Source organism: Melitaea cinxia, chromosome 3, assembly GCF_905220565.1.
Source record: "Melitaea cinxia chromosome 3, ilMelCinx1.1, whole genome shotgun sequence".
In the NCBI taxonomy this organism is placed as follows: Eukaryota; Metazoa; Arthropoda; class Insecta; order Lepidoptera; family Nymphalidae; genus Melitaea; species Melitaea cinxia.
This window is the reverse complement of record NC_059396.1, coordinates 16,729,633-16,750,014: the sequence shown is the minus strand read 5'-3', so window position 1 is coordinate 16,750,014 and position 20,382 is coordinate 16,729,633. Positions and strand designations below refer to the sequence as shown.

At 31.2% G+C, this 20,382-nt stretch overlaps 1 long non-coding RNA gene across 1 annotated transcript in view; it reads left to right on the top strand.

Annotated features, from left to right (window-relative positions):
• Nucleotides 1–6,067: 6,067 nt before the first annotated feature.
• The window catches only part of LOC123669616, a 38,595-nt gene continuing 24,280 nt past the window's right edge, over nucleotides 6,068–20,382 (top strand). The window contains exons 1-2 of the long non-coding RNA XR_006745779.1: nucleotides 6,068–6,099; nucleotides 6,750–6,843. This is a non-coding gene — a long non-coding RNA (uncharacterized LOC123669616). The remainder of the gene's footprint in view (nucleotides 6,100–6,749; nucleotides 6,844–20,382) is intronic.

The window sequence follows — 20,382 nt, the reverse complement described above, 5'->3', positions numbered from 1 at the left end:
ATTTATGGCTATTTGTTCTGATTTATTTATATTGCATACATCAGAAATATTGTTGAAGTAGAAAGAAAATATTTAATAATTGAATAACAACTGTACTTAGATATATTAATACAATACAATCTTTTTCTTTGGGCTATTTTCAAAAATATTAAAACATTTTTAACTAGCATTGTCGTATATCGTATGATATAAAAAGTTTTCTTCGTCGTTTTCTCGGTCGTTATAAATAAATAAATAACAAAAAAAAAATACCGTTCATCGTCAATTGTATAAGATTATTCATTTCTGATACTTATTCGTTGTCTTAAAGGACATTACTATTTTAAATTCATAACAATATCATATACGAGTATTGCATCACTGACTCATATTATGGAAACTAGATTTTATTTTCCCACGCGTATATACAAGGTTATGTCTAAATGTCTTGTTCTTTATATATATAAATTAATAGTCCAGTTTGCATGATATTCTTGAGACTGTGACATTGTTTGATTATATTTGACAAAACTAAATAGGTACAAATTTATCGCATTTCTCACTTAATATTGTGACTCTTGCTAGATTTTTAATAAAGTTTGAAGGTTATTGTATAGTTAGATGGCTGTTTGTTACTGTTACCATTGGTTTAGTTATTAGGTTTTTAGGTGGCGAATGCTAGCGCGACCCCATCTTGCCCCATCCAGGCAGACGATGTGTTCATGTTATGCAACCGCTTTCCAAAAAAGCACTGCGTTATATCTTTGGTGCCAGAAAAGTTTGAAAAGCATTTTTATTATTAATGAAATGTACTTTTTGTCATAAATTAAATATGTACAATATTGATAAATATCGCTACTAAACTTGCGAATTTTTTTCGCATTAAATAATTTTTGGTTTACTCCTTGTAATTGTTTATGTGACCTCGATCTATCTTGATGGAGCTCATGGTTTGTCTTATTACCACTTTTAGGCTTCAATCAAAAATCATCTCTGTGACAAGCATGATATAATACATTTTAACACAACATTTTTATTTAATTTTTCAATGATTTTTAACGTGTTTATTTCATACTTTTAAAGTATTTTAAACACGGTAGTCTGTACTGAAAGTTTGTAGCTAATATATGTTCTAGTAGCTAATTATGTTTTTAGCCTATTTTTTATTTTCCTGTCTTAAAAATAAATATGTTGTGTGATTACGGCAGTATGCTGTTTGGTTATGGCAGTAAAAATAGAGCCACCCCCTCTCTTCCCGTGGGTGTCGTAAGAGGCGACTAAGGGATAACAATGTTCCACTATCACCGTGGAACTTATAAAGCCGACCGATGGAGGGATAACCATCTAACTGCTGGCTTTGAAAAACATAACGCAGAAGCGTCTTCGGTGCAACAAAGCCTGCGGTCACTAGCCCGTCTGCCCAGGGTGGTGACTATGGCAAAACACATGAGTTTGCGCCATAATATCTGGAGCGAACTCAGGGAGGCCAATGTCCAGCAGTGGACTGCGATAGGCTAAAATGTATACATAAATATCTCATAGCAAAACTCAGGGAATCGAAACCACAAATATTTAGCAAAAAAAATAAAATAGGTTAATGCCAATTATGCTAACGAGTCGAGTGAATTGTAATTGTTAAAATATTGTTACTTTATATAGCTCTTCCTCCAAAAATTAATAATTTTCAACTAATCAAATAATTTTGCTTAAAAGCAGCATAACGTCAAAACTTGTTCATTCAGAGGCTATTACATACTATATAGTAAAATTTTAATACTAAAAAATGGAATTTCAATTACCTACGGACCGAATAATTTGTTGATCTCAGAAATGGAGATCAGAACCATACACACAACCCGGTAATTATTGCTCTATTATATATCCTTTTCATTCTTTAAAAAAAAAACTGCAGTTTATCTAAGGAGGAAAAATAAATGATCTAATATGCGTATAATACAGGTAGGCATTTGCTACAATATAGACAAAATTAGCTTTCAGAAAATACCTGTTGATTAAACGTATCTAGTGCACTGATAAACAGTTTCTATATTACGTTTACCAACGAGTATCTCCACAAGTCAATATATGGTATTTACAGAGGCTGTGATTGGGTTCTCATAGTGGTTAATTAGTAAATATAATTATAAATGTCACAATATATTATACCTACTATTCAACTTCGCAGTTCTTAAGGACTACCTGAACTTCGATATAGGTGAAGATTTCATTACAAATTATACTTTTTTTTGATTGGTTATACTGCGAATACTACTGAATCGATCGGAATAATACTTATACCATGAAATGCAGCGTGTTTCGGAAAATGTATTAGTATATGATATGTTGGTGATTACTTATCTTGTAAAAATATGGACGGATAGAGGTCACTAGTATATTTATAATTTATTTTGATTTCCTGTATCCGATCTCAAGTGATAGAGGTACTCTGGAGCTGATAACTTTCGTCAGTTCAAAGTTTTCTGACTGTTAATATTTCACTTCAGTCTATCGCAGTCCGCTGCTGGACATAGGCTCCTCAAATTCGCGCCAAAATTGAGGTAAAATCATCTGTGTTGCCTATAGTCACCACGCTGGGCAGGCGGGTCGGTGACCGCAGGGCCGGATTTGTCGCACAGAAGACGCTGCTGCCCGTTTTCGGCCTGTGTATTTCAAAGCCAGCAGTTGGATGGTTATCCCGCTATCCATTGGCTTTTTAAGTTAAACTTTGTATGATATTTAAATCGTAACTCATATAAATAGTTATTAATATTATGTGATTACAAAAAGAACCAGACCTAGAATTTATTGCTATGAAAATATATTGTAAGCGAATCTACAAAATTTAGATTGAGTTTACATTTGCCGCAAATGTCAAAGTTACAAATAACTAGTTGCTATAAAACAGGAAAGCTATTAAAAGTAATACGTTAATAATTGGGATAAAGTTATTTTGGACTAACGTACATACTACTACCTCTTAATATGTTTAATTAAAATGTAACGTACTTATTTTAGATGAAGCCTTCTCTATAATATACTAACATCAAAAACAGGAAAAATTAATATTTTTCAATTCTTGTAAGGGATGGACCGATTTTCGAAATCTTTTTAACATGAAAATATTACGTAATCACCGAGTGGTACGGGCTATATTTTAACATGAGAAAATGCTACATCTAAAACCGTGTAAACCATGCGAGCAAAGCTGTGAGCGAAAAGCTAGTAAACAATAACAATAAAATACGCTTCAATTTCAACGACCCTAGTGGGTTATGATCGAAAATGCCCAGATCAAAACGAACATTGTTCGCGTGCGGGGATCGTAACCACAACCGCTAAAGCTTTAGCCAGTTGCTGTGACAACTGCACCGGCTCTTCGGTAAACAATCACTAAGAAGCTATCACCGGATATCTGGTTCTGTTTGGAAGAACTAAATGAAAGTTTACAGTTGCTGTTACAAATAACAATTTTAATTTTGTTTTTATTAAGGAAAGAATCATTTGAGAACATTTCCATTAATCAATTTACATAAATATTTCTGTCACTTTATGTAATTTAGAGGGCGCCACATCCAATATAATATGACAACATATTATTATAGCCTGTAACTAGCGGACAATTAAGATGCTTCTAATCATACCTAATTTGTTTAAATATGACAAGTGGTTTGGGAGATATGAGGGAATAGATGTTCATACGTACATACATTGTTACATATATAGACTGCTAAAATTATAACCCTCCTTTTGGCTTTGCCGTAGTCGGGCAATATTATCAAAAAAAAAAATGAAACTTACTGATAGAGCTAGTTTCGTAAAAAGTAGCAATTTGACAGAAATTATAGAGCGTTAACTGTGAAATAATGTAGGCTTATCGTTACAGTACAGCATGTTAATGTTGGTTAAGTAATTACGAGACCCTTGATATCACCTATTTACATATTGGACTACTGCCAGTCTATATATCGAATAACATCATAACAGATAAACGTATAATTCAATATTTTGTCACGTTTAGTATACGAATTAATAATACGGATTTAAGATTTTAATAGTAATAATTGTCCTAGCTTTTAATATTTGTTGAAAATCATAGCTGACACGGCGAAATTCGCACTGGCATACTTTTTCCATTAATGTACTGATTTTTTCTTAATTGTATTTTATACAAAACTAGTTCTAATAATAACGACCACAAAAAAATTTATCCAATTTAATTTTTTTTTCAATTTTGTGTTATAAATTCTAAAGATATAAAAGTTTAGTAAAAGACTATAAAATATCATTTTACGGTTCGTAGAATTGAAACAGAAATCAACAACGCGAGTAAAAGCGCACGAATCTGTTAGCAACGCTAAATTATTCTAATTTTTATTTGTCCTATTAAATTTTTTATAGATTATATAATAGTAATAAAAAAAAACGCTGACTTTTTATCATAAAACGACTCTTAATCTAAATCGGGTTATCTGGAACATTACTAAGCAAAGTTAGAAGTTTAATGGCGAATAAATTTTTTGCATAAATTATTATGACTGTAATTAAATTAATTATTCAAAACGACCATTCTTTATTTGATATAAAAATTGACCATTAGCTGATATAAAAACTAATTAAATCGTTACTTTTTATTACAAGCCAGTTACAATATGATAATGAATTTATTGTATAATAATCGTTGCTTTTTTATATTTATACAAGAATGAATGATGTTGAGACCGGTTGTGCATCGGGTCGTTGACACGATGCGCAATATGAATGGAAGTGAATGAACGTATCGAGTTAGAGTGACATTGAAAATCCGAACATCAATTGGATGTTTACATATGCAGAGCTTAAGTGCCGCGCTTGCGTAACCGACCGCAAGCAGGTATACTATATACTACTTCCCCTTATAATCGATATAATATGGCCTAACTCGAATATAATCATATCGCAGATGTTATTTTGAATAACTATGTTGGCAGATATGACTATTATCTATTATAAATACAAAGGATTCTACCCGAAAAATGTTGTTATAGGATATTACAATATCCACTAAAATAAGTGTTGTGGTGCAACTAACTGGTATAGGGAGTATTTTCTTTGGCCAAATTTTATTAATACAGGTATAGTAAATAATAATTACTTTGTAATTATATGCTACTAAATACGAGCAAACGATAAAAACGCGTATGTAATCTTAATTTTATATTTTAAATTGTTGATAATAATTAAAAAAATTAATATTGATAAAAAAAGTTGAACATGGAGAACGTTGAATCAGGTTCTATCACATTTTAAAACTAGCTGTTCCCACGACTTTGCCCGCGTGGAATTTAACAAAAAAAAAATTATTGTTCAGTTCGCAGAGTTATAAAATAAATAAATTTCTAAAATAAAAGTAGCCTAAGTTACTCCTTATTATATCAGCTATCTGTCAGTGAAAGTCCCGTGAAAATCAGTTCAGCCGTTTTAGAGATTAAGCCGGAACAAACAGACAGACAAAAATTGTAAAAAACGTTATTTTGGTTTACGTACCGTATGCATATGCATTTAGTAAAAAGCGGTAAATATTTAATATTACAAACAGACTTCCATTTTATTTATTTGTATAGATGAAAAAAAAAAAACTGCCGCCATCGACATCGCATTGTACCGTATATTTGTAATTTTTAACAAGATGTTATTAAAATAAAAAAATCTTAGTTCTGCGTGCTTTGTTTTTAAATTGATTTAATTTTTAAGCGGAAATAGCAGTATTGAAATTTCGTAAAAGTTTCAATTATGCTTGACATTTAATATTATAGTTTTATTACAATTTTAAAGATAGCTTGTGATAGAACGGACGTAAAAATTGACAACGAAGATAATATCACTAAAACAGTGGAGTCTTAGTATTCAAAACAAGAATTTCGAATTAAGGATGTTTTGACATCCTTAAAAAATGCTACATCAAAGAGTGCATATATGTACAAATTTTGTGGATACTACTCAAAGTATACCATGATACACTTGAACTTATGCTAGTTCATAGAATATAAGCATGATTCTTAATGTGCATCATAAACTTGTGAGCGAGGTTATAAATTGCGCGCAGAAAATTACTGTGTTATATTACGATGCTCGAAGTGGACGGTCCGTTTGAATTATTTCCTAGTTTGTGACTCAGTCCTTATATAGATATTTAAAAATAATTCTAGAACGTTCTGGTAAATTTTAGGTTTTTCGGGCATATTCCACTTAAGGAAATGACAAACCACACAAATCTGTCTTGGTGTGGACGTTTGTTCATTTGTAAAAATATTGTTTTATTAGACGCCATCACAGGACTATTCTGACGCAGCTTATGACGACGGACGATAGCTTTTTTCTCTTATTTTTGTTAAGTATAATTTTTTACTTTAATGTATAACTACAAAAGAAAAGTCCATTAATTTATTTCTATGTAAATCAATACATTAGTACAGAACTTAAGCTTCCTTAACGCCATTTTTAATATTACCCTATAATATTAAATCAATGAAATTATGTGCCGAGTGTTATTTAATAATATTCAGCGTTAAACGTTTGTTTATCTGTGAAATCATATATATCGATTTATAAATGGAAATGCGATAACAATGCTATGCACAGCCGTATCGATATTTTACCGACTCTCATAAAAATATCACCCTTAATCTACTATTTTTTAATTTATTTAGTTCGTCGTGTTGATGAATAATAAGAGGCTTATTGTCATTGATACTACAGTTTGTTTATGGATAAATTTGGATTCAAAACTTCAGTGAAATTCCCATTTGACATCCGTGAATTGAAGACGACTCAGCATCGCAGCATTCGCAGTTAGAAAAGTTCTGCAACTGAGTGTCGTTGCTAATGGTACTAATGGTGTAAATGGTACTGTGCATTTATATAGTTTTTAAAGAGTAGCTGTAGAGTTTTTTGCCGGTTCTTCCCTGCAGAATCTGCATTCCAAACCGGTGGTAGCATAACTTTTAAAAATAATTAAAATTTTAATTTGTTATATTACGATTCGAATGAGCTTTTGAAGCATATGTAAATAAAAATATTTTTGATTTTGATTTTGATGTGTGTCAAAATTAAGGATTAATTTCAAGTTTCTGAAGTAAGTATCTTTTTCAATGCTAAATAGCTAAATGCATCATTGACGACGCGTTGGCGCAGCGGTCACTGCAGCATCCTCGCTCGCGATAGACATTTGTATTGGCATACAGGTTGTCTGTCGTAGTCTGGGCGTTTTTGCTTGTGTATTGTGTGTGTCTCCGGACTTACGACACGAAAAAATCTTACTGGGGGCCGTTGAGTGTAAAGCGTTTATTTTTATTATTAAATGTGTTTTGTTAAATATTAATGTCGTTTTGAATCTTTTGTATTGATTTTGACTCAAATTTGACCAAAATTTAATAGTACAAAGCTAAAATCCCTATTAAGACGAAGATAATTGTACTCGTGCGTGTACAAAAATACACTTTTGATAATAAAGAAAAAGAATTTAAAAAAAAAGCATTGTTGACGTTACTTTTTATCATAATTTAAATTAGAACAAGGCTACGTCTAGTACATATAATTTCTATATCAAAGAATAATTATATTATAAGTACATTAATTTTTAATTGAAAGCTAAATTGGTTTTAATATTGCGATGAAATTCAATTACTCCTCAGTAAATTATATTTTGGTACGAGTAGCCTTACAAGTGACTTTGGTTGGAATGCGGATCACGACACAGTAACGTTGAAAAAAAAAAAACAAACAAGTTTAGCTGTAGTTGTTACATACATTTTTTATAAGGCATGTTATACAGCATCCTGATTAAATGCACTCAAAACTGGGTTAAAGGGATGATAATGATTATGACTTTGATAAAACATGTACTTATAAACATATAATTGTCGTTTTACAAGTGTGCACTTAGATGATGAGTATGCATGCGTGTGTATGTGTGTGTGTTTGTGACAGCATGACTGTGTTTGTGTGTATTTTTTACAATTTTTTTATTTTGTGTTTGTTTTTTGAGGATACCTTTATGGTAACCTTTTTTATTGCTTTCCTAATAATGTACATAAGAACGAATAATTGAAACGAAATAATTGTGTTTGCTCGCAAACGAAAAAAAAAAACCGACTTCAATTACATCGACGAGTAGTACAATGTAGATCGACGAAAAAATAGTCAAGTAACTGCGCGTTATCAAAGATTACTCAAAAAGTAGTTATCAGATCTCAATAAAATTTATATGTGACCACATGACAAACATCAGCTTTCGATTAAATTAAAAATTATTAAAATCGGTACACCCAGTAAAAAATTATTGCGGATTTTCAAGAAGTTCCCTCGATTTCTCTGGAACCCCATCATCAGATCCTGGTTTCCTTATCATGGTACTAAACTAGAGATATCTTCGTTCCAACAAAAAAAGAATTATCAAAATCGGTACACCCAGTAAAAAGTTATTGCGGATTTTCAAGAATTTCCATCAATTTCTCTGGGATCCCATCATCAGATCCTGGTTTCCTTATCATGGTACTAAACTTGGGATATTTCCTTTCCAACAAAAAAAGAATTATCAAAATCGGTACATTCAGTAAAAAGTTATGTGGTATAATACAACGTAAGTCGACGAAAAAAGCGTCAAGTAAAAACGCATTATTAGATATAGCTCGAAAAGTAGTTATTAGATCTCAAATAAATTTAAATGGGACCAATCGGCACACACCACCTTTCGATTAAAAGAAAATTTGTCGAAATCGCTCCACCCAGTCAAAAGTTCAGATGTAACATACATAAAAAAAAAAATAAAAAAAAAATACAGTCGAATTGAGAACCTCCTCCTTTTTTGGAAGTCGGTTAAAAAACCAACTTCAATTACATTGACAAGCAATACAACGTAAGTAGACGAAAAAAAATTAACAAACGCACTAGTCATCACTACGATTTTTGAAGGTTCCCTTTGATTTCTCTGGGATGCCATCATCAGATCCTGTTTTCTTATCATGGTGCCACCCTTAGGATATCTCCTTTCCAACAATAAAAGAATCATCAAAATCGGTTAATAAAAGACAAAGTTATCCGCGAAACACATAACATAATATATATACGGTCGAGTTGAGAGACCTCCTTTTTTGAAGTGGGTTAAATATCATCGCTCTATTATTATGCGCATATTATAAGCTAGTTGATTTCATTACATTATTTACATAATTTAAATAAAACTGGATAAAATCGTAAACAGTACAATTAAAATATCGATAATGTTATAGTTATACGAAGTAAAATATCTAAGACATTTGATTTTAAAGAATCTGATACATATACAACTTTTATATGTATTTAAATTTGTTTGTCGGTAGTTATGAAAGAACTGAATTGATTAATTTTTATCCACCTAAAGAAGCTATTTAGAAGTAACATAAGCTAAAATACAGCACAAAACATAAAAAAGTTTATTTATTTAATTTTTTTTCACATAATCCGTTTTGCTCAAGGTCTCTCGACCACATGCTTTGTTTTCAATTCAATAAAAAAAATTACTTCTCATTATCTCCGACCAGTTTATTATTTGACATTTACTCCAGAAATTACTAGTTTATATGTATAAATTAATTATACGTCCACAGATAGTTTATACCGTCCTTGGTGGTTAAATTACTTTGGGTAATTATAGCCTTTATTATTTAGGTCATAAGAACTAAAAAGTGAATGGTCCTTTGTCTGTAGGTCATTCGATTTGAATTAGAGCGCCGGTTGGCATTTTATACAAATGAGTCAGGGCGTTAGCTTGTTGTGTAATTATTGTTTTACGAACTGTGGCCACAATTGACTTATATAGTTGATACTAACATTTAATATGCTTGTAATATCATCTAGTTTATCTTTAAGTTTTAATGTGTTATGTTGTTCTGTAGTCTGTAGTATTATTGCACCATTTTTTCTATGGTATTATATATCGACAACTCCAAGGATTTTTTTTCTGATATTTATTTTTGTTTGTAGATATTTTTTTTGGAATAGTTTTATTTTTGATTCTAAATTATTAAGCTGTTAACTAAACTAAAAATAAAATTCTTTAACAAAATTTTAGGTATATATAATGTTAATGGTAGGTATGAAATTTAAGTACAATAATATGTTATAAAAAATTATGTAATAATTGAAGGAGTAAATATCCTGTATGCTGGTCGAGCACTGAATAAGGGTTAGTTATAAAAGTTATAATACTGCTACGAATTGTTACAATTCTCATATTTAACACATTAAATGTTAACATGACATTAAATCGCCCATGACTATTAAAAACGTCGGATGTGAAAAACAGCAACTTTACAGGAGAGCGATTCAAAGTGTAAATTGCGTGTATCTTTTTACTCATTTTAAGCAGGGTCATAAAATTTTAGAGTAATGCTGTACAGGCTATTTATATTTTGGATAATATTATTACTAGCCGGTATTTAATGTGTAAATATGAGAAAAGTCACTTGTTACATTTTTAACGGGTTAAGACTAATACTGATTTGTCAGAAGTACCACAACCGACATTGTTGCTTGTACGAAATTGATGATTGCTTGTCGGAAGTTCCATTTACGTCATTGTTCATTGTTAGTATTTATAACAAATGTATGTCGTATGTAAATATTACTAAAAAACAAACACCAAAAATTTAAAAAAGTGAATATATTTATTTAGAAATAACAAAGAAAAATTTGTTGAATAAAGGAAATCGTCAAAATAAATACAAAATATTTCTTTTGACTTAAATAACTCAACCACCCTCTCACCCTAGCCCTCTTCCCGGGGATGTCGTAAGAGGCGACTAAGGGATAACACAGTTCCACTACTACCTTGGAACTAACAAAGCCGACCGATGGCGGGATAACCATCCAACTGCTGGCTTTGAAATACACAGGCCGAAGACGGGCAGCAGCGTCTTCGGTGCGACAAAGCCAGCCCTGCGGTCACCAACTCCCTGCCCAGCGTGGTGACTATGGGCAAAACACACGAGTTCACATATTTGGCGTGAACTTATGGATGCCTATGTCCAGCAGTGGACTGTGATCGGCTGAGATGATGAAATAACTCAACAAATACTTACAGCTTTTGTTTTTTTTTTTAAGTAATATTCAGATTAACTAAATCAAATCAATCTTCTTATTGACAATCAACAATTGGTGGCATAACTAAAATCCACTAAACAAAACACAAAATCTTCTATAATAATTATCTAGATTTAATAAGACACTTGGGTAGTAATCAAAGATTTGGTTAAATCTAAGACTTATATTAATATGTTTTAGATTAATCAATGAAAATCAGTCTTCTTCATCGAAGAAGATTCCTTCCGATACATTATAGAATTCTAATAAAAATTGTGATATCTTTTGGGGATTAGTCACTTAAATGCGTCCTAAAAATTATATTTATATTAAATTCTGTCAAAACTGTGTCATAACTGTTACATATTTCATATGTGTCCAGTGTAATTAATATAATTCAAAGCAAGGATTTAAAATCCAATATTTCTGGAGTTGTTATCACTTTAACTTCATTAGGTTCACCTTCAGCTTTGGCCCAGCGAACGAGACAGCACCATTCCTCTGGTATATAATATAGCATCTTGCGTTCACTACGCGCTCGATGATTGAATGCACACTATCCCCTTCATTTTGAGTATGACCCTTCTCCATGAAACAGTGAGTAATCGTGACTCCAAATTCTTTTACTGCAAGCAAGTATAGAGAAAAAACCTTCCTTCCGTTCCTGTTCTGACCCGGGCTATAGTCGGACCAAAATTTCTGCCTAGACTATATGCGTTTTCTTATATATATATTGATAAAGTCAACCTGAAACTTCATTTGCACAACGTTTTGCAATAGCTTCGTGGCACATAAAACATGTAGCTATTTTGTTAGACAAATTATAGAACGTAAAGTTTAAGGTAGACAATTTCATTTTGTAGTAAAACACGCTTATGTGGTGTTATCAAAACTTTTTCAAAATCAAAAGTAGCTGCTAATAATTCTTCATTCGACTTAGCTTCATCTTTATGTACTGATTACTTTTCATTTGTAGGTAATTCTTTACTGTCGTATATGTGTGACAAGTATCATAGAGATCTTTTTTTAGGCTTATGATAGCCAATATTAAAATTTGCGTTAAGTATATTCCTATTTATTTGCTTTGTCACTATATTTTTTTAGAATCAAATCATTCCGTGTATATGCTATACATTCGAGAAGCACTATCCACACCTTCTAAATATATAGTTTCTTTGAATTTTTGCTGACACAATATGATACAATCAATGAAAACGATTTGACATCATCACACACACTTCTCGTCATCTCTTTATCTATAATTCAGTTCTTGTGCTAATATTTGCCACGTTGATCTACTAAAACTGAAATTCGTTCCTCAAATTTTTTCCATTATGTAGTGAGATGATGCGCTTACCTGCAGATATTGTAGTTAAGAACATTACATACTATAACTTTTTATGGTCTGGATGGAAATAATAAAATTTTATGACCATACTTAGTAGTTATTGAGGTAAGGCAGGGCAAGAAATATCCTGCTCAAAATATGGAGCAGCCCGACTGGGGAAGTTCCTCGACCTTACAGGAGATCAAAGCTAAATAACGCTGCTTTCAAGCAGTTTTGTGTTCCTGTTAGTGAGTAGGTTGCAGACGTCTTTAAGCTACGGTAATTGCTTACCACCAAGTGAGCCTTACGCTTGTTGGGTGATCTAGTTATATATAAAAAAAAATTGAGTTCACTCATCTTGAAAAGTTCTCGGTATTAGAAACTCAATAGGAAATAATAAAAAAAAACAGTTAAAATTAACTATTTTATATGTTTGGGTGTTATATTTGGTACTAAAGACATTTTAAGTCATCTGCATAACCTCAAAGAACTTTAAATGTAATATATCCGACATTTAATTAAAAAAAACGTTGAAAACGTCGGATATGGTACTACCGTCATTGAATCCATTTGATAAACCGATAAACAACGTCAGATGTGGTACTAATGACATTTAACTCATATTGAAAACCGATTAACAACGTCGGATATGGTCCTAACGACATTTAACTCCTTTCAAAAACCGGTTAACAAAGTTGGATGAGGTACATCCTACAATTTTAAATTACTTACTGTAAATGTCTCGTGTAATTTCTATTATCTATTATTAAATTTGCAAAAGTATTAAACTATGAACTTTATTGTTAGAAATCGTAAAAGTAATATAATAAGTAAAAATTAATACCTGTTTCTCACTAGGTTTTGCTTTGCTCAAAATGTTTTCATCGGCATTTTTACTTCTATTACTATGTTTTTGTTTACCACGTCCAGTAGCTAGTTTGATTAAACGTGCTTATCTACTAGACATTGTGAACGGTGTTATAAAGTAAAGGATTAACAATAAAATGTCCTAAAAAAACAAGTGTCATAGCAACATCAGTTAGTCCCGCTAACATAGTCTGAAGTGGGAGATCGTGCGCACTCACCCGCTCCTGCGCACCGCTAACAACGTTGGTAGTTATCATCTGACATTGTTAGCGAGCTAGCCAGGTAATATCCGACATTTTTAAATTAAGTAATTCAAAAACTATGCATAAAATAAAAAATTTCTCTTCAGCTGATGATAGACTTGGTCATTTGGGAACGTTTTATGAAATAAACAAAAAAATGCAATTTTGCAGTTCCGACTATGTTAATAGTCACTAGCGAAATGTAACAACAACTTCGCAACCTTGTTGATTTCCTGGTATTGGAAAACGTATGACGTATAATGTAACGAGTCCTTAGTGACTCAAACGTAGTTCTTTTTCTTTTACACTTTTTTAGTTTTCAATAAAAACTATATTACTTAATTGTTATAAAAGGTGCCAATTACACCATCATTGATACAAAAAATTCATTAATTAATATACTTTTAATAAAAAATGGATTGGACTAAAATATCTTATTAAAAATACTTTTAATTAACACATATCGAAACTCTTTTTATATACACTTTTATTTAAAAATGGAACAATGGTGTAAAATATTGTTTTTACACCCAATGTAAGTCGAGGTTCTATATTTAAAATCGCGCAGTATCGAGCAGAGCTCTTGAAATATCTATTTCAGAACACTCGTGGCAGCACGTTCTATTTCTACACCTGAGCTTCGAACTCCGTTGGTCTTATATTCTCCTAGTACTTTGGGGCGTAATGTGACGTTCGTGACGTAATGGATGTGTACCCGTCACTGTCAGGTTTGTCAGCTCGTTGTCAAAGTCAATTACGATGTACTTTAGAATTTAAAATCAAAAAACAACAAAATAAATACTTATTTAGTTAATTTTTTATAATTAATTTAAAAAATTTCAGTTACACACTTCTCTTTTTTTAATTTCACATATGTATCGCAGAAAATTGCATTGTAATCAATATATTTCAATTATTTTTATTTATTTTTATAATTTACTTTGTATATATATATATATATATATATATATATATATATATATATATATATATATATATATATATTATTATATTATATTATATTAACTGTATACTATATATATATATATATATATAGTATACAGTTAATTAATATTTAAAGATTATTTTTATTACATAAACGTAACGTATAAAATTATTATTCTTATGCATTACGTTTTTTTATGTACCTATGTAATGAATGAATAAACTGTTGAAAAATGAGTAAATTAAATGAATGGCATTAAGTTAAAAGAGCCACTTGCTAAAATAATAAAAAAAAATTAAAATAATAATTCATTATAAAATCATCCCTATTAAACATATAAAAATTTAAATTATATTAAAAAATGCTTTAGGCAAAAAATCCTATCACAAACTTTTAATTGCATTTGTTTTTGCATGATTTATTTAATGTAGAGGTAAAGTTTTATGAATTTTATTTTTGTAAAATATATGTAAAACTAGAATGCTTAGAAAATATTTCAGAAACATTTTCTAAATCAGAGTTATTTTGGAAGTTAGTAATAAGGTTAGAAATACCAGGGTAACAGAAGGTATTAGAAGCGTTCCATTGTGATTCTACATTACACACCTGTAGATATACACGTGCAGTTGATTAGATAAGTTATGCATGGGGATAGGAATCTCTACAATATATTACATACAAAGGTTAAGTTATTAAATGTGAAATATGCAGTTATAATCTGTACATAATGTTATTTTCTACTTGGTCGTTTCTAATTTCACCATACGGAAGAACATGCAGAAGGAAAGAGAAAAAATATTTACGCAAATTTGAACTATATTGTCCACGTAAGTGTTATGATTTGAGTAACTAAGTTCCAAATGAAATGAGCGTAGTGTGCGGCTGAAACCAAAAGCTAAATCCGTGTTAACTTTTCAGACTGCTTGGCGCTTCCCAAATTAGATTTCCGTCGTCGCGTTCACACCCCTATTTTTAGAATATCTCCATCCCTTTCACGCCGCTTTCCCCCAGCTTTCCTCGTTCTGAGCATGCGCAGTGCGTGTGTTTACACGTGCTCGGATAACTCCTGGTACGCTATGATTGCCTGGTATCGGGCGCGCCTAGGGCGGCCGTCGCGCCGCCGCCCAGCGCCGAAACCGCCCTAGGGAAGGTTTTCCTCCCCAGAAGCTCAGACGAACGCCTCCGACACGGTCCGTTCCGAAGCATAGCCGGAGAGATTTTACACGTGCACAGCTCTATGCGCGGATGCACTTATTTTTTATTATTTTTATGAAGGATTTTGAGAATCAGTGATTTATTGTAAAGTTTTGTCGTAAAATGTATTTGCGTTTTTAAAATAAATTGAAATAATTTAATAGTTTTTTTTTTTTTTAAATCAGTTTGAAGGTTTCTTAGTCAAAGTTGTTTTTAGTGTTAAGTTTTGGTGTTTACAGTGCATCTTCAGGCGTTCCCGCCAGTATATTGCCAACCCTGAATTCAGCTTCAGTCCAGACTTCCAAAATGAGAAGGCAGATATCAATGCCAGGTAAGTTACTAAAGGTTATAAATTTATCAAAAACTCAAAATTTACTGTTTTATAATGAGTTCTATAATTGAAAATAATAATATTTCTAAATAGAAACGCCTTGAGAAATCTGTAACTAATTATATACTTTAATCGTTTGAGACATCCGTTGCAATAAATTTCACGTAGGCGCTCTAAATAAAATTATACTTATGGCTTGATAATAATAATAAATTAGATATTTTATAACTGTTCAATTTAATATAATTACAATTTTTTTATGTATTTTGTTGTTAATATATGCATTAGTAATGTAGTAATACTCAAATTACAAAACAATAGTAGAATATCAAACAATTTGCTTAGCAAGTATATTTGGATATTCATTTCTAAAGTCAAACATGTGTAATGTTAACGAAAGCAAACAACTTATCATTATGACGATTCTGAATATTTGATCTTGTTTAAGCGTTATTGGTGTTGTGATTCTAGAATTTCAAAAACTTTTTACTTTCGTAACACGTAAGTTGAGAGTCAATATTAACAGAAGTAATGGACAAAGTTTAATGATTTATTGACAAACATGACGTAAAAAATATTATTACTAATTAAATTCTTTGGTTTATTTTTTGTATGCTATGAAAATAAATGCATTGTTTTTAATTTGTTTATTAAAAAATTAAAACTACGTTAATATTACATTACTTGAATGCTAAATATTAAAATAGGAATAAATCTGTTTTTTTTTTAAACATAGTTTTAATATTAATTAATATATGGGCTCTTAAGTGCCCATGCCTTTTTTCTTTACATTTTAATTTTCAAAGCGTTGAGGCGTATTATTTTCAACACTGCATGCTTCAAATTACGAACTAAAGCTTATTTTCTCTAATTCGATGATATACATATATATTTATTAGGTTAATAATTAAGATAATTATTTACGACTACGGTTTTTTTTTCATGCTACAATACACTATGCATTATTATTTTATAACTCACTACATGCTTTAACATTACATGTGTAACTCTACAATGTTAATTTACCGATTGTTGAAGGCCACACTCATTTTTCTAAAACAATAAATCTATGTGGATAAAATCGTAAACAATTTGTATTCTATGATATCTAAAAGCAATAACAAAATATTCTTGAACAACTTGAAAACAGTCTTGTAAAATGGCGCTGCTAAATCAGTATAATACTAAAATTACTACAATTTTTGCTAACGAAATAGATACTACTTACAGAGGCGGTATATGAAATTATCTCGTTTCGGCGCATCGCTGTCTAAAGTTAATCCTTTTAGGTCAATCGGATTGTACTGTACACGAATGGTACCTTCATTTTCTTCTATCGATTGATACGTATATATTGTAATGAAGAACTCTTGACAAGAAAGGAAATCATTTAATTGGTATTAACACTAAACAAAATACACTCAATGGTGTCTATTCAGATGCTTAACTTAGCAGTATGGCCTATAGGCAGATATTTGTCCTGTACAGCGATTGTGCTCTCAGTGATCAGAGACTAACTGTCCATCAGCCAGTTGATAAGATCACTGTGTCAATACTTTGCACACTAAATTTTTTTTAAGGATTTTTTCATGTTAAAAATTTTGATACAGTAGAGTTTGTAAAATGCTATAAAATAGCATTTTACAAGCTCTTAACTTTCACGACACAAATAAAAAAAAAAAAAATACAATCGAATTGAGATACTCTTCTTTTATTGAAATAGATTAAAAAAGGTCAAAAGCGTGCGCCTAGAATAATATAATATATAATATTATAATAATATTTTATCTACACTAATGTTGTAACATTCTACTTATGTTTCCAATACTTGACTTATAATTACTACTGTTATAGCGCAGACAACAAAACACTCAATTTAAGCAATTTCACATGATGGTATAATATCCACATCGATATCGTAAAATCTCATTATAACATCGCGCGCATGCGCGCAGCTGCGCTCTCATTGGTTAGATTTTAATGGCGGCAAAATCACTGTGACAATACACGTACGCGTGAATTTAATTTAATAAATTAAAAGTTAAAAATGGATAGCGACGATGATATTTGTACGCCTCCGGATATTCTAGAATTGGCAACAAAATTAACTCACAATCTTTTGCCAGAAAAATCTAGAAAATTATATGAAAAAGAATATAATAACTTATTCCGACTCCGTCTACGAGCTCTACTGCTTGCCCCGCGACCGCTACAGCTGCTGGATCAATAATTAACATTAACTTTCAAAATTGTACCATCCAAAATTTGAACAATTATTATAAATAAACTATTGTCAGATTTACTCTTGTTGTTTGATTAATTGCATTAGTGAAGATAAAGTAGTGTATGCAACTGCATATAACACGGGTATTAAAACACTCGTTACTATTATGAAACTCGCTGCGCTCGTTTCATAAACTCACACTCGTGTTTTAATACCCTTCATTATATGACAGTTGCATAAACTACTATAATATGATGTTATTTGATATATTAAGAGTGTAAGATGTTTTTGATAAAATTTTCTTTAAAGGTACTCAAACTAAGTATGTCACCTGCAACTACAGCCGCTCGGTATATCACTTCCTTACATATTCTGTACTCCGTATTATAGCGCATGTGTTCCCCTAGGAAATAAACTATATCCATATTAAGTATCAAGTCTTTGATCTGTTCATAAAAGTGTAATAGGCAACGATACATACTTATTTCATCAATAACTCTAGTCTTAAAAATGAAATTACCAAACATATAAACAAGGGAATAAGGATAACAGTTTCATAATTATGACATTTTAAAACATTTTAAAACATAGAGCAATTTCTTTCAGGGAACGTTTGGATGGAAACTTTTGAAAACAACAGCTTAGTAAATGAAACTGAAACAAAAGAAATAGGTATGGATTCACTTCAGTCTATCGCAGTCCACTGCTGGACACAGGTCCCCATAAGTTCACGCCAAAAACGGCGTGAACTCATATGTCCTGCCCATAGTCACCACGCTGGGCAGGCGGATTGGTGACCGCAGGGCTGGCTTTGTCACACGGAAGACGCTGCTGCCCGTCTTCGGCTTGTGTGTTCAAAGCCAGCAGTTGGATAGTTATCCCGCCACCGGTCGGCTTTTCAAGTGCCAAGGTGGTGGTGGAACTGTGTTATGCCTAATCGCCTCTTACGGCACCTACGGAAAGGGAGGGGGTAGCTATACGAGTATTCTTTACTGCCGTAACCACACAGCAGACAGACATGTATGCCATAAATAATTTTAATAAATTAATAATACCTATTATTATAATAAAACAAAATTTTCGTATTTTATCGCGGTTTATTTAGTTTTTTAAATGCCCGATGTTTCGGTGGAAATGAGCGAAATTCGCGTAAACATTAGAAAATCACTATTAAGTTAAAACTATACATACATCGCTTATTACAGCTGCTTTTGTTAAATATAATTAGGGTTTAAAATAAATACAATAAATTTCTACAAATATAATAATTTATTTTTAAAGTTTAATTTTTAAAATAACGATTCGAAAGTGTTCTTGGAGCCTATTGAATAAAGCTGTTTTTAATTTTGAAAATAAAACAAAAAAAGAATATATATGGCAGTAAGAAATTCACCGCGCCAGCTAGTTTGAAATAAATTTACCTTTTTATTATGCCTTATTATCAACACGAGAAAGACTTTGAAAGAAAGGCCGTTAAAACAGATTGCACGGTTGTGAGTTGAATTGCTGGATTGGGCTTTTTAAAAGTTAGAACAATGTATCACACCAGCTTTGTTACCAGTTTTTTTTTATACCTGAAGAACGTATTTTGTTTTCTCTAACGCAATTACGTCCGAAAGAAAACAAATTCGTTGGGAGATCTTAACAGAGGATTTCGATAATGGCCTTCAAATCCACACAGGATTTATATGGCTTACATTCATCTTAAGTTAATCTGTCACTTTGCTAATAAGTAAATGGATGAGTTTCTAAATTACACGACTAGTTTTTTTTCCGTTTCTTCATTGGACAAATTTGCTTAAAAAAAGTTTGTGTAGTTTTGTGTACTTATGTACGCACGCATGAAGTTATACTTAATTGACTTGCTAACTTTTTCTTTGTTGACTAGCTAACTTCAGGGTGTCGGTTTTTTGTGACAAAAAAAAAACTCTCATCATTTTTCGCTAACCCGCCAAAAGAAGTATAACTTCAATATTATTTGTATAAGATATTTTTTTAGAATCATTTATCAAACGCCATTTTATGGCACTTTCAGTGACTTCAATTAGAATTAAGTATATATATATATATATATATATATGTAATGGTTATTACTCGGACGACAAAGGATTAAATTTACCATAATCTATCTGACTTCAGAAAGGGGCCGTTTATAGGCATAATTCCGTTACAAAA